Consider the following 16,861-nt stretch of genomic DNA (forward strand, 5'->3'; position numbering starts at 1 on the left):
GGAATTGTGTACCATAGATTTCATGGGCATTTCAACAATCCGACGAGCCACATCATCTTTTGTCGCGCCATTTTTCTTAACAATTTTGACACAAACACACAAAGAGAGATGAAAATGCAGAACAAGAATCAAACCAACCAACAACACGTGTCATGGTAAAAACATTATTTAAATGCCCTAAATGTTTTTAATTTATATTTAATTGCTTCTATTGTTTGATTTCACTAATTTTATGTTAGAAAAGAAATGGGTGTGTTAATTTATTTGAGCTTGTACAATATATAAGCTGTCCTGGGGTAGTTATTCTTTAGTCCTTGGAGAGTTGAATTACATTATTCACCATCTGAGGAGAGTTTAATTACTCCTCTTGACTTTGTGATGCTCACTGGAATGAGCGTTGGGATTGGGCAAACAATCCCATTTGACCATGCATTGGAGAGCTTGACATACATGAACAAATACTTACCTAGATTGGCACCTGATTGTTTTGAGACCAAGGGCATCAAGTTAAGCGCATTTAGTCATCATTACATCAGCGCTACACAGAACAATTCATTGCAACCCGAGGCAAATTCCGAGGAGGAGACAGAGTATGTTAGGGCATTCTTGTTGTACTTTCTTGGACAATGTTTGTTTAATTGCGGACATAGTGGTGTTCGGTTGGGATACTTGACTGGCCTCTTGGATCTAGAGAAGATTTGGGAGTATGATTGGGGGGGTGCTACATTGTGTCACCTGTATCGCGGACTTGATCGAAAGACATCCCTGACGAGACTGTGGACTACCATCGCGCTAACGGTTGGATTGATGCCATTCACTTTTTGGATTATGACATTGATTACTCAGAGTATTGGCACCGTGTGTCTATTGGGCCGTTGCTTCCTGCAGTTTACCGAGCAGGCAACATTGATATGATTGGCAGGGATGGGATACGACCTGAACTTCGTATTCCTGGACCGGCATCTCCACAGTCTCATCCACGTTCCTACAATGCCTATGCGGCAGTTACACCGACACGAGGAGACAACTGTGAGTGGTATTATACTGTCATGGGATTCGATGGATCTGATCGGTACATTCCCATCTCATCTGTTGATGACACTCGCGTGGCTGAAGAGCTTTCAACGGTAAGTCAATGTATTCTATGTTCTCAATCTTTTTTCTATACATATTTAAGTTATTTGATCAGAAACTAAAAGACTTATCCAGGATACACTATGTGCCTGATATATCGACTCTCTTCGTATGGTGGAGGGATTACGCACATCAATCTATAGCACAACTAGGGAAATGCAGAAGGAGAGATGGGAGGAGCAGGAGCGAGCACGCCTAACCGAGGAACAACTTCGAGGAGAGAATGCCCGACTTGACAGGGAGCTTCTCCGAATAACGGAACAGCTCCATCTGTTGGGTGTGGAGCGGCCAGAGTCTAGCAGTAAGAAGAGCAAGCGTAGAATGGCACATTAGATTTCAGGTCTTATTTGTTCACACTTACTGTTGATATTTTCTGGGGGATGGAACATATGATGTAATATCGTTATAATGTAATATACTTGGATTCATGTTGCTTGAAAATGTAAGCAACATTGTCATTATTGTAAGATGTATATAGTCCTTCGTGTCTTAATTATTTATTTTTCCTCAAGTTCTTGCTGAACAAAAATATAATTTCCCATTACAAACTCTGGTTCTGATGCGTAGGTTACACATCAAACATGATATAGAACCCTTGGTATGTTTTGAATTGATATTAGATACACTTCGTGGTGACTAACTTAAAACGTTTTTCTTCGTTGCTAACTAATTAGTTTTAGCTAGTTGACAATAAATTTCATTCAGTGTTATTGTGGGGGCTATTGAAAATTTTGGTTTATTAATATTGGTTTTTTTCCCCAATAAACAGTTTTATTAATAGTGGAAAGAATTGGTTGAATGATAATGAAAAAAATACAGCCTATTTTCACAAGATTTGGCAAATCAAGCAAGCCATGTTAACTCACTTATTATTATGGAGCTGACGACTGAAGAGGACATGCTACTACAAAGACAAGAAGATATAGCCAACACATAACAAATAGGGGGCATGAAAGTGATTGTGAATGAATCTAAAAGAAATATTTTTGAGACCTAGAACTATCTAGTAAATCATTTCATCTCTTCTCTACTCAGTAAAAACTTCTAGATCACAAGGCACAGAGAAAGATCAGGGGATACTCGAAAACTCCCATACATCTTTTGGCACCGTCTGTGAGGACGAAAGCAAGTAAACATTCGTTCCAAATGACTAATTTAGTTTAAAAACTCTTACCATTGTGATGGTAGGAGCAAAAAAAACAAAGGGTGGCGCAACCACGCGCAACGTCACTGTGAGAGAAGAAGAGCATGAGATACCTGAAGGGGGGGGGGGAGAATGTCGGTCACCACGATGCGAGTACTCCCCTCCAAAGACCTATGACCAAAGACCGATGGACAGCGGAGCTCTGGTGCGGGCCCGGGAATAAGCAGCTCAAGAGGAGTGTCAAGATGGTGAGAATGTTGTCCTCACCAACCCAGAGTCTGTTCAGGCAAGCCAGGTAGTACAGGCTTTGGAATAGCAAATAAACAATCTTGAATGAGAAGTACAGCTGCTGAGGCATTTGCATCAATCTGACATAGGGAAGGAGCCACTCATCGATCTCGAAGATGACGACCTTCCAGAAGGTGGTCGTGCAAGGAACCCAAGGCGTAGGGGTCCAGCTCGACGCGAGACATCTGAGTTGTAATATAGTAACTCAGATGAGGACTCGGATACAACATCCGAACCAGAGTCAATTAACCAGGATCGTGACGTCGACCCTCGACATAGGAAAAAAACTCATACCAAGAAGCATTCTACCAAATAAACTGCATGGGAAGGCGGAAGAATGACCGATCCGTCAAATGCATCGGATGAGGCAAGGGGAGAAAATGCAAGACTCCTTGTTCAATCTCGCCATAATGGGGCAAAAGCGGATCTCCTTTGCATCTCGAATAATGAAAACCTTACCCCGCTGATTCTAAACAACCCGAAGTTCGGTGTCTTCAAAGGCAAGTCGGATCTAGTAGATCCGTGTTCGATATCGAAAGCAACTATGGGACAATATGAAAGGTATGACCACATCATGTATCAAGAGTTCAAAGCTTCCTGTCTAGATCTATGCTCGGTGGTACCACGAGGTTACTGGCGGTCGAGTCCTTAGAAGAAATGTTTAGGACCTTCATAGACCGGTAATTATGCAACAAGCACCAACCAAAGCCGGATCGACGATTGTTCAACATCAAGAAAAAGGACGGAGAAGCATTGAGGTCCTACATGCAACGATTCATGGAAATTTCAATCCGGATAGACTATTGTGACGAACAGACTGCCATAATAGCTTTCAAACAAGAGTTGGATGAAAACAACGCCTTATTCGGATCCCTCTCCAGGAACCCGGTGATTTAGAGGAACTCCTAGACAGGGTTGAGACTCATGCGGGGTGGGAGGAGGATATCCTGAATAGACGTCAGGAAGCGAAAAAGGCTAGTCGGACAGCTCCTGTGGCCCCTCGAGAAGGGAACTCTTCCCTTCAAAAACTGAAGAGAGACCGTCATCGTGGCCGCCAAAGGGCTGAATCCCCATCAAAGGGACGGATGCCCAAAGGACAGTACCAGAATGTAACCAGTAATGTAGATGGAAAACCATAGAAGAAGCCACGTGTGGAAGGAGCTGAAAAAGCTCTTCCCTCGATGGACAGAAACTTCGCCCCTTTGAACAAAATGCCAGATGAGGTTCTGGACTCGATCAAGAATCAGAGTTACCTCAAATGGCGACTCCGGCAAAGCCGGCCCTCGAAAGTACCAGAGACCAAAAGACCAACTGCAAGTTCCATAAGAGTAAGGGTCATTGATAAGTGCTCAAAAGTAATGATTTATAACCCCAATTATGTGCATGTTAGTCTCTATTTTATATTTAAATATTCTAATATGATGCAATTTGAGTTTTTGTAGGTCAAAGAACCTAAATATGAAATATGGAGGGAAAAGAAGTCAAACAAGTCAAAAAAGGAGTCCTTTGGGAATTGACTAAAAGGCCTAGGGCAAAAATATCATATTTGTCTCCATAAGTGTCAAGCCTAATGGGACTCTAAAAGATGATAATAATTGAGTTAGAAGAGTCTTCAATCTGATCTCAAAGCCTTAATTTCGACTTCATAGGAAGATGAGATCAACATGGAAAAAAAAAGTCGAGTTTCACAAGAATTAGGAAACGAAAAAGTCGAAGGCTGCGACTTGGGAAATACTGCAGGGGCAAAGTGGGCCACGCCCAACTTTGGTCCAACCGAATTTTAACTTTTCGGGATTGCTTCTAGAAAGATTACAGAAAGTTTGACACCAAATAAACATAGGATTAGGATCTCTATCCGCGAGCATGTAAGCCAATATATAAGGCACAAAAACCTCAGTTTACATCATCTAGGAAATTTAGTGTTTGCATCTTAGATCTAGAATTAAGAGAGAAGAAAGTTCAGACCTTTTCACCATTAATAGCTATAAAGATTATTATTTTTCATATTGTGTTCATAGCATAGTATGAGGGGCTAATCTCCCTTCTCTTGGGAGGGGAGATGAAGCCTTTTTTCGTATGTTTTAATTTAGTTCTTCTTCTATCATGTTTTAGTTTAAATCCCTCATTGAGTCTCTTCTTATTCGTCCATTGATCTAACGCTCCTGTGGAGGTTAGGAGGTCTTAGGGTAATTCAAGATTGTGTAGAGCAAAATACCACAAACCCTAGATTCTTTTCTTCTAGTTTTTAGTGTTCTAGTGTGATGATTTGATTATTTATGACACCTCAATTAGTTGTATGGTTAATGCCACATGTGGATTTTCCATGGCACTTAGAGTTGTATATTGAATGCCACTTAAATCACAATTTGGTTAGATAGAAGATATCATTGGAGATTGAAGAAGTATTTGATGGAAAGATAGAAAGCACGTTGAAAGCCACATATTATCATCATGGTTATGAGCATAAGGTTTGTAGGTATGGTGAGTTTCTATTGATGATTTATATTAAGCATGATAGATAGATCTATTAGACTAATTCTATGATTTTGGTGGATTCATCTCTCCCAAGATATTCTTTCTCTTGATTCATATTCATATATTTAATTTAGTTTAGTTTATGCATAGTTTAAATCTCAAATCTAATCAACCATATATTAATTATTACTTAGCCACATCTTTTACTTGCATCCATTAGAGTAATTTAGATTAGAAATTTCTATTATCATCACTTAATTATTTAGAGTAGGATTGATACCTTGCTAGCCACTATACTAATCAATATATATTAGGCGAAGTAAGATTTGCAAAAGATACGTAACACAAACAACGACACAAATAATAACGTGTTGCATGCTTTTTCAATGGCGTCGCTGCCCGCTCTAAATTGATTAGGTGATAGAATATTTAATTTAGATTACTTTAATTTAGGAATTCATATAGTATAAATTGTATAATTAGCATAATTAGATTAATTTAGCATAATTCAATTAGATTTGCATAGTAGAAAGTATTTTCATAAAGTTTTGTATTTGTTTAACAGAAAAGAACAGTACAGAAAATGTATTTATAAATTTCAAAAAATTCTGAAATTTTATAGAGTTGATCTGTACAGTATCGGTAATTTATTGGAATTTTTTCAAAATTTTAGTACTTGTCTTACCTGGGTAACTAACATCGTCTTTGCAGTACCCCATTTTCAATTTTCAGAACGCAAGTATCTGTAAAAACAGTCGAGAAGAGCTAATTACACATTATCAAAAATTCTAAATTTTTTACAGGAGGAACCTCGATTCTTCAGGAGCTTCCAGTAAAAATTTGAGTATTGTTTGACCTGTTTTGACCACTTAACTAGTTGCTTGTTTTCAGTATGTTTATGCAGCTTTTCAGGACCAAGGTCTCTGGAAGAACAGTCGAGAAGAAGGATCTGTAAAACTTCAAATAATCCAAACTTTTTACAGGATCATCCCTGACACGTCAGGAGACTCCAGCTACTTTCTGGACGTATCAGGTAGCTGCTAAAAAAATTTCAAAATTTTTGGACTTGTTTTGTTTGTAGAATGATAAGTGCTTCTCTTCCACCGTGAATCCCTCGTTTGGCGGTTTCATAATTAGCATTAATAGTTAGCATCATATAGTTTGATAATATAATTTAGTTAATTAAGTGCATATTAGATTATTTTACATAGCTTTATTATCTAGTGCATGAAAACTTGGTTTCGTGGTTCACCTCGTAAACGTTTAATCAAAAGAGCTAATTCTTGTAACAATCTTCCAATTCTGGTTTTGGAGGAGACCACACCATCGAACTCAGGATCTGATTCTGAATCTGAAACACACATACACTACTAGTAGACTTAGAAGATACACCAGAGAGAGTACCATTAGCCGCCATGGCTGATCAAAGAACTCTTAGCACCTTGTTTCAACCTATCGCGGTTCAACCACCGAACTGCATAGTGATGCCTGACAAAACAATAACTATGAGATTAAGCCCACCATTCTTAATATGTTGCCAAGATATTATGGCAAAATAAATGAAGAACCGTATAATCATCTGAGTAAGTTCTTGAGCATATTAAGTACTTTTAAAGCACCTCATCTTTCCCCTGAAGAGACTAGATTAAGGTTGTTCCCATTGACTTTTGAGGATACCGCACTACGTTGGTATAGATCCCTACCCTCTAATTCTATAACTACTTGGGAGCAACTATCACAAAAGTTTATGAAACAATATTACCCTTTACGTAAAACTGAAGCCATGCAATTGGCTATTTCAACCTTCAAAGGAAAACCTAATGAAGAGTTTCATACAACATGGGATAGATTTAATGATTTACTTATCCGCTGTCCACATCATGGTTTTGACATACTTAACATCGTACATTACTTTATAAAAGGTCTTTCACCTATGAACCGCCGGTTAATTAAATCAATGAATGAAGGAAGATTTACTAGTCTTACTCCTGATGAAGCATACACTTTTTTGCAAAACTTTTCTGAGAGTTCTAAGGATTGGGCCAATAGTAGTGACCATGAGGACATGGCACGGGTAGATGGGGGGATGAGTTTTAGTAAACCAAGTATGTATGAGGTTAAAAATGAACTCAATGAGAAACTTGAAGGTGCCATTGCTAGTTTAACCACAGGAATCGAAAACTTAAACAAGAAATTTGATTCATTCACTTTAAACCCTCCAAAGAATAATCAACCTCAACAAGCAATGAGTGTCAATCAATTTTGTGAAAATTGCCTTACTACAGATCATGACACCTCAGTTTGCTCTATGTTTGTTGCTCAAGGTATTGATGATGTTTGCGCTTTTAATACATTCAAAAGACAGGGTTATCAAAATAATTTTAGTAATAACAACAACTATAACCCAGATCTTAGAAATAACTCAAACAATTCATGGAGACAGAATATGCCTCCACAACAAAACCAATATGGTTTTCAAGGTAATCAAGGGAACAATAGGCAACAATACATGAATAATAGAGGCACAGTAGCACCTTCTCCACAGTATTACCCACAACAACAACAACAACAACAACAACAACAAACAAACAAACATGAATAGAGAATTAGCTATTGATCCTATGGCTAATTACCAAACCCAACCCAACACCGCAGATGAAAGCATGAAAGCTTTAGCCACCAAAACCGATAATGAATTCAAAAGAATTGACCAAAAAATTGATATTATGGCTCAACAAATAACTCAACAGATAAGCCAACAATTCAATCAAATACTAGCTAATCTAGCAGACAGACCCAAGGGAACTCTACCAAGTCAACCTGAACAAAACCCTAAAGGTAGAAATGTTTATCAAGTTGAAACCACCCCCTGCGCATCCAAGACTCCACAGAGGCAGTTAACTCAATATCTACCCTTAGGTCAGGAAAGAAAGTAGATAACAAAGTTGACATACCTGATTCTGATGAAGTTGTTATAACGAAAGATAATGAAAAGGCAGTTGAAACTAAAGAGCGGGTAACCGAAAAAATTCCACCCACACCATTCCCCTCTAGGTTAAAAGATAACAAAAAGGAAGCACAATATAATGAGATCATGAATATTTTTAAAAATCTACATATCAATATTCATTTTCTAAGTGCAATTAAACAAATACCTTCATATGCAAAATTTATAAAAGACCTAGTAAAGAAGAAAACAAATATTCCTAAGGACGCTTTTATTGCACAAAGTTGTTCATCCTTTCTCTGAGAACAAAGTCAGTAGTAAAACATAAGGACTCGGTAGTCCTCTGATTCACGTGTAGAATAGGAGAGGACTACACTGATCAAGCATTATTAGATTTAGGTGCTAGTGTGAATTTGTTACCTTACTCAGTCTATAAACAACTAGGGTTAAAGGACTTCAAACCAACAAATGTTAGACTACAGTTAGCAGATAGGTCTATTAAGATTCCACGAGGGGTAATAGAAGATGTGATTATCAAGGTCTCTGATTTTTATTACCTCGTTGATTTTATAGTTCTTGACACTTTACTTACAAATGGAAACCAAATTCCTATCATTTTGGGTAGACCATTCTTAGCAACAGCAGAAGCTCTAATAAATTGTAGGAATGGGAGTATGACAATAACATTTGGGAATCTAAAAGTGGAAGTAAACGTTTTTAAGCTTATGAAACATCCTGATGATACCGAAGGGGTAGATGATATGTGTATAATTGAGGAATTAGTGTCCGAAACATTTGAACAAACCTATCCAGAAGATCCACTCTTAATGTGCCTATCACAATTAGGCATGAATTATAACAATGATAGTGTTATACACCATATTAATACATTGCTAGACACTGGTCAATCTCATACAAAAATAGAAGACATTCGAGCATCTTTATGTCAAGCTACTTTTAATCGTAGATTTATAAAAGATTTAATTAAGATGACTCACCATCTACTAAAATGTATAGGCCACGCATGGAAAAGAAGGAAGATAAAAAGAGCAAAAATTGGATTACAAACAAGTTTTAAGTCTAGGGAATCTAAACCCTAAAAAGAGCAAAAATTGGATTACAAACAAGTTTTAAGTCTAGGAAATCTGACTATAAAAGACCCACAAATTTATAAAATTAATTACCTAAGCTAGTTAGAGGGGTAACCTTAAGTCCCCCCCTCTGTGTCGGCCGGCGACATTAAACGTAGCACTTATGGGAGGCAACCCAAGTAGTTAAATAGATAGTTTAATCAGTAGCTCATGACAATGAAATAGAACTGAGAAAATAAATGCGTACCTAAACCTGTGCTGAAGATATAAAGTAAAAAAACTCACCGAATTCTTGAGTTTTTTTATATTTCCATTCCAACTGTGAGTAGCTTTCTCCAAATCCAATTCAAACAATGATAGAGGACTGGGGAAGTTCCAATATAACCAGGAAAACTAACCTAGTTCATGCAAAGCAAAAGAGGGAGAGTGCAATAGATTTTAGAATTCGAATTAAGATAGGAGTTGAAATCTGCTCTTGACGTCCGAAGTAGCTTCACGATTATGACTACTAGTAAGTGGAGTACTTCGAAAGTTTTCCTATAAAGCTATATTTTGTAGCATCTCCTGCGTTCACTACATCAACACTTTCTACATCTCTATATTCTCTATCCCATCGCCATAAAAGGTTCGGGAAGGAGCTTGAAGTATTAAGAGTATGAAGAATTAATCTATTTTTAGTCGTTATGGTATAGTATTAGAAAGAGACGTAGAAGTTAATTTTATTTTCTACTGTCATGGGATTAGTTGTTTTTAATTTCTTAAAATGTCAATAGTTTATGGAGTGAGTGATTAGTTTTTATGAATAAGAATTAAATTGATATGAGCTTAGGAGTGTATGCGTGATGCATATATATGTTAAGTTGTGCTTTAGTAAGGTGGAATTCTTCTCTATTACAGACTAGTTCTCTATTCTTGACTAGTAAGTTAGAATCCTACTTTGTTTTGGATCCCAATCCTAATCAAAGTATAAATATAATCAATTTGGGCCTAAAAACTAAACCAAAGCCCACCCGACTAGTGTATTATTGGAGAAACCAGAGAAAGGCCCGATATATCATTCTACCATTTTGCTCATCTTCTACCTCCAGCCGCACTAAATAGTAAAACACTCCACCTTCAACCTTAATCCGGTAGTAAAAACTCGATCACTCCAAAACCACCACTCAACTACCTCATCATCATTTAACTCCATCCATTAACAGGCGCTACAACTTCCAGTTACACCTACCCAAGACGTGGAGCACTTGCTAATCGGCAAGATTGACAGCCGGTCAGTTCCCAATTGCTTCTAATTCTATTTTTTGGAATTCTACAATTCCAAACAGTATTTTGGACGTCCTGCTTTCCTGATTAACCGCTCAAATTTTTGCTAGTTTCACCGCTCAACTTCGGTTATAGGTTGTCGAAATTCTCGATTTGAATTCAGGTTTCTATCTGTTTAATGTTGTATGGAGAGAGATAGTAGGAAATAAAGGGCGATCATGTGATGAAGAATTGGTATTTGGTTAGGCCGAGCTAAATAGGAGAGAGACAGTAGGAAATAAAGGGCGATCATGTGATGAAAAATTGGTATTTGGTTAGGCTGAGCGAAACAGGAGAGAAACAGTCCTAAATTATGAACTTAATAACTTTTCGATTACCCTAACTCTTGATTGATCAGGCGCTTAAGTATTCAGTCCTAAATTTCACCCCTGTGGTTCTGTTGTACAAACAGTTGCACATGGTAGTTAAACGAAAAATCCACGCAGAACTCTGTTAAGGAGAGTTGTTTGATAACAATGACATGAATGGATTTTTTTTTAACAAGAATGCGAAAATCAGGGTTGGGACTGTCTCTTTTATTCGAAGGGTGATAAGTGTCCTGAAGATATATTGTTTGATGTTTCTATGATTGTCGAATCAATTATGAGAAGGCGAGTGGCCTGGGAAAATGGAGTTGTATGGGGATAATGAAACCGAGTTTATTATCATAACTGATTTTCTGGTAGAAAAATTTGGACTCACTCACAGCCCAAGCATTTTCTTAAAACTATTTTTGATCACTCATGTATTTGATTGTCTATTATGGTTTTATTACTTTTATTTGTAGGCAGAGACAAATCTTGTATTCCGTGCAACAATGAAACTATTGATTTAAATTATTATTATTATTATTATTATTATTATTATTATTATTATTATTATTATTATTATTATTATTATTATTATTATTCATTGTTTAATTTTTATTTTTTATTTTTCAGTCGTGTCATTTGTACATGTGACTTTTACATTCCACTCTAGCACATTTTCTCTGTCTTTTTAGAGACGTATCACTCTATAGATTGAGCACATGACAAATATTTAGTCGTTGTAGTAATTATTGATCCTTATAAATCATCACTCTTATTTGTTTTGTTAAGGATATAAATTCTACAGATTTTAGCTGATGTAATTTTGCACGTATTTAAGGTAATATCCCTCCTTCTTTGATTATTTCAATTATGGTAAGCTTTCAGTTATTTTATTTAGTCATTGAGGACAATGCCTAATTTAGTTAGGGGGGTGAGAATTAAAATTTTGCAATATTTTAATTACAATATTTGGAAAGTTTATATGTGAATTATAGTGATTCTAGGTGAAAAGTATATTTTTATCATTTAAACTGGCTAATGAAATAGGAAATTATAAGTTATGACCAGGATTAGTAAGACTTTTAGACTAAGTTTTTATTACTAGAAATAGATCTCACTGATAAAAGTCTTAGTCTAAAGTAAGTTCATATAATACACCACTAGAGGAATTTCAAATGAAAGAGCAACTTAAACTTCTACCAAACTAGAGGATTAGTACAGAGACTTGACCTGTGAGACTTGAGCCTTTCAATTTCAATTCCTTGGAGAGTCTTTATGTAAATCTGAGTCCAAGTTGACTCAACCATTTTTCTGTCCTTAAATTCGTTGTGTAGTCTCATTTATTCTTAAATTGGTCAATCACGAGGTGGCATCAACTGGGGAGATAGCCATTAGGTCTTGTAGTATATTCAAAGCGGAATATTATACTGATAAGTCAAGTAGTGAACCAATCAGCCTTTATCCCACCTAGTAGGATTATCATGTTAACCACTTTTGAGCCTTATATATTAAACCTTTTATTCTTAAACCAATCATCTTAAACCCAACTCCAGATAAGGAGTATATCCCATATTATTAACCTTATCCATATTTCTGAGGATTTCTAAAGAACTAAAGAGAAAGCTAGAATGAAGAAGATTTTGAAGGAAATTTTACCAAAGTCAAATGAAGAAAATCATTCCTTTTGCTCAAAGAAAAAAAAAAGAAAAAAAAGAAAAAGAAATATAAATAATTGAGCAGAAGTAGTGATAGAGTTTAAGTGTTGCAGTCTACAAGTGAAGAAAATCTCCAAGAAGGTCAAAAGCAAAAAGTCTTTAGTATATTCTCAGAAATTTTTGAATCCTTTTTACCCTTTTTTTGTTAACCTGTCCTAAGCCCCGTTTTGATACCCAGACTTATCACTAAAGTATGATATAAAGTTTAGAATAGGTGAAAGGATGCTAAAGTGAAGGACCCGACACTTCAAATGTGATTGACATTCTTTCCATGAGACTTTATTTATATATTTGTAAATTTCCGTCTTTCTGACTAAATATGTGGGATGTTCTACTTTTTACTCATTTCCCTGCATATGGAGGTAAAATAGAAAACTTATCTGAGAGAGATTTCCTTGTGAGTGTATGAAATGGTGAGATTTGAAGTCAAAATACTAATCGAAAGGTGAGGTAGAAATTCCGTTGCTTGGAAAAGATAAAAGAATCAAAATGGTTAAAAATGAATAAGCTCTAATTAGGATGATTAGTCAGTCTTTTCTATCTTTATGAATAGAACCTTAGCCTAATGTTTTATGATCATGGGTGTGATAAGTAATAACCTTTTGATTTAGACATTTTAACTGAAAAAGTTTTTTTCTCTAGATTTCACCATAATTCATATGTAAAATTGATTTTGTGGGTATATTAACTGAAAACCCTCACGAGGCTATAACTCGTCCTTTAAGGGTAACTTAAAGGTTTAAGGCCTTGTTGCATATGGTAAATGCAACCGCGATGCCTGCGAAAGTGAGTTAGTTTATTATTTAATTAGTATTGTTAGCTTTGAACACTTCTCTAGTATACCACATATTTGCTAAGAGACTAGCAAAATGCTAGTTGGGGGTTGTGATAAGTGCTCAAAAGTAATGATTTATAACCCCAATTATGTGTATGTTAGTCTCTATTTTATATTTAAATATTCTAATATGATGCAATTTGAGATTTTGTAGGTCAAAGAACCTAAATATGAAATATGGAGGGAAAAGAAGTTAAACAAGTCAAAAAGGAGTCACTGGGAATTACAGCTAAAGGCCTAGGACAAATGTCATATTTGTCTCCATAAGTGCCAAGCCTAATGGGACTCTAAAAGAGGATAATAATTGAGTTAGAAGAGTCTTCAATCTGATCTCAAAGCCTTAATTTCGACTTCATAGGAATATGAGATCAACATGGAAAAGAAGTCAGAGTTTCACAAGAATTAGGAAACTGAAAGCTGTTAGAAGCTGCAGCTTGGGAAATAGCCTGCAGGGCAAAGTGGGCCACGTCCAACTTTGGTCCAACTGAATTTAACTTTTCCAGGATTTCTTCTAGAAAGATTGCAGAGAGTTTGACACCAAATAAACATAGGATTCAGATCTCTATCCAGACGAGCATGTAAGCCAATTTATAAGGCACAAAAACCTCAGTTTACATCATCTAGGAAATTTAGTGTTTGCATCTTAGATCTAGAATTAAGAGAGAAGAAAGTTCATACCTTTTCACCATTAATAGCTATAAAGATTATTCCTTTTTATATTGTGTTCATAGCATAGTATGAGGGGCTAATCTCCCTTCTCTTGGGAGGGGAGATGAAGCCTTTTTCGTATGTTTTAGTTTAGTTCTTCTTCTATCATGTTTTAGTTTAAATCCCTCATTGAGTTTCTTCTTATTTGTCCATTGATCTAACGCCCCTGTGGAGGTTAGGAGGTCTTAGGGTAATTCAAGATTGTGAAAAGCCAAATACCACAAACCCTAGATTCTTTTCTTCTAGTTTTTAGTATTCTAGTGTGATGATTTGATTCTTTATGGCACCTCAATTAGTTGTATGGTTAATGCCATATGTGGATTTTTCATGGCACCTAGAGTTGTATATTGAATGTCACTTAAAGCACAATTTGGTTAGATAGAAGATATCATTGGAGATTGAAGAAGTATTTGATGGAAAGATAGAAAGCACATTGAAAGCCACATATTATCATCATGGTTATGAGCATAAGGTTTGTAGGTATGGTGAGTTTCTATTGGTGATTTTTATTAAGCATGATAGATAGATCTATTAGACTAATTCTATGATTTTGGTGGATTCATCTCTCCCAAGATATTTTTTCTCTTGATTCATATTCATATATTTAATTTAGTTTAGTTTATGCATAGTTTAAATCTCAAATCTAATCAACCATATATTAATTATTACTTAGCCACATCTTTTACTTGCATCCATTAGAGTAACTTAGATTAGGAAATTCTATCATCATCACTTAATTATTTAGAGTGGGATTGATACCTTGCTAGCCACTATACTAATCAATATTTAATAGGCTAAGTAAGTTTTGCAAATGATACGTAACACAAACAACGATACAAATAATAACGTGTTGCGTGCTTTTTCAGTCATAGCACCAGAGTTTATAGAGAAAGCTAGATTCCGAGAGTGAAAAAAAAACTTAAAAACGCATAGAGAAAGCTTCTAGAGAAATCTCCCACTGGCGGTGGCTGCCTTCTAAAGGCACTGTCGCCAGAAATCTCCCTCTCATTCTTGTGATTATGGTTCCAAGAACAGATCTAAGTTGAGAAGAACATATATAACTGAGTTGAAAGCATCTCTATTTGAGAAGATTCTCATTGAAGATTGCTGGATTCGTTCTGATTTCTAAATGGTGGCAGTAATTATGTGGGTAAATGTTCTACCTTTCTCGTTAATTATTGTCTTTACTACCTTCGATTTTAGTACCCATTGCCATCTTTGTAGTGATGGGGAGAAGAAGAGAACAAATATGTTTTCATAGTTGCATGGGTTAAGAGGATAAGTTAATTTACCCATTTTATTCATTGAAGTCTGGAAGAGTTTGAGTTGTGACGTAGTATAGCTTCTTGTAATTCTGTTTGGAGTTTTGAGTTGAGAAGATGATGGATTAGGTTTGAGAACTTGAGATTGCAGGTTGTGAAGCTTTGAAGGTTTAAGTCTGAGACTTAATTTATTTATATTTGGCTTGAAACAACAAATTGATTTGCAGATTTGGCTTGTACTTTCCGCAATTGTTACCTGGAGGAGATGGATTGATGGATCTGCAAACTCGTTTAATCCTCTTCTTCTGATTGGAAACGGCTTGTATGTTTAATTTTTGGTAGTACTGATGAGCGGAGCTACGGTGAAGTCTCAATTTCTTGAGCAGCTTTTTAGAGCTTTGCACTTTCTTGATTTGATGTATGAACTAGAGATATCAAGTTAAGTCTTGAAGGCTAGAGTTTTGTAAAGTCCTGAATTATTATTAAGGGTATTTTCGTAAATTTCATATTAAATCTAGGGTCGTTTATGTAAATTGGTCGTCGGGTTTATATTTCAACCGTACGTAACTTACTAAAACTTAACTCCGACTCATAAGTCACGTTAGGTAAGCGACCCATATGCAAAAATTTGACAAAATGCCGGTTAGCGATTTTCTGCGTGCGAAGCTAGCACGAGTTAACAGCTTACGCGCATGAGTGGGTCATTGTTATAGCCTGCGGTGAGATAGAATATAGAAGATTAAATTTAGCGGGATGGGCCGAAAAAAAATAATCAAGACGCTAAGTCGAATTAGTGGGGGTTAGCGTTAATTAGGACCTTAAGCTTAAATTGTAATGTATTGGGCTTGGGCCTAAATATATCGGCCCAAATAGAAAAAAAAAAAAACGAAAATCGCGAAATAGGAAAAAAATCGGCCAAACCAAAATCGCGAAGCCAATTCTCTTCTTCCCCAATTTTCGTACCTCTTAAAACCCTAAGAGAGAGAAACTTAATTCTCCCCAATTTCAGTGATCCAAACCCATAATTCCTCACCCCCAATCTTAGTAACACTAAAACCAAGCGTGAAGATTCAAATTGAGTGGAATTTCTTCATACCACCGCTGCCGGGTGAGTTTAATTTGTTTCAAACAACTAGTTTAAACTCATTTCAATGGATTTGATGTGTTACTGAAGATATTTGAATGGGGTGGTTGTATACTTCGGCAGTAGCTCGGTTTGGAGAAGGAGAGCTGCGATTTTGGTGGAGCAACGAGCTAGGAACGATTTTTATTGCTGACTTGGTAAGAATTTGGTTATTCATTACAATTTCAAGAGATTTATGTCGATTTATAACTGTATAAGAATTGATTGAGTAATGATCGAGGGATAAGGAACACCCACCGATTTTATTAATAGAATTAATGTTAATTGAGAGGTGTAGAATGGGTTGTAGTTGAAATTTGGACTTGGAATTGGGATGTGATAGGATTGGCGTCGATATGAGGGCCTGCAATGGCGAAATAGCGATAGAGAGATCGTCGAGTAAAGGTTTTAAATGGCTTGTAGCTCTATAACTTGGTAGTTAGATGAAAAATTATCCAAACCCAATTCTTAACGCCGAGAATTTCTTCTCCACGCTAGATAATGATTTTCGTTGTTCGATCAATTC

The 16,861-nt window shown here is 36.2% G+C and overlaps 1 protein-coding gene and 1 non-coding gene across 2 annotated transcripts in view; both read right to left on the bottom strand.

The window, feature by feature from the left end:
- The window catches only part of LOC147478680 (putative hydrolase C777.06c), a 49,712-nt gene that overhangs the window by 14,851 nt on the left and 18,000 nt on the right, over positions 1-16,861 (bottom strand). The window lies entirely within an intron of this gene.
- On the bottom strand, positions 6,820-6,928 carry LOC147478682 (small nucleolar RNA R71). The gene has a single exon (XR_015209992.1). It is a non-coding gene; the product is annotated as a small nucleolar RNA R71 (small nucleolar RNA).

The sequence above is a fragment of the Coptis chinensis genome, chromosome 9, assembly GCF_015680905.1.
Source record: "Coptis chinensis isolate HL-2020 chromosome 9, ASM1568090v1, whole genome shotgun sequence".
Classification (NCBI taxonomy): Eukaryota; Viridiplantae; Streptophyta; class Magnoliopsida; order Ranunculales; family Ranunculaceae; genus Coptis; species Coptis chinensis.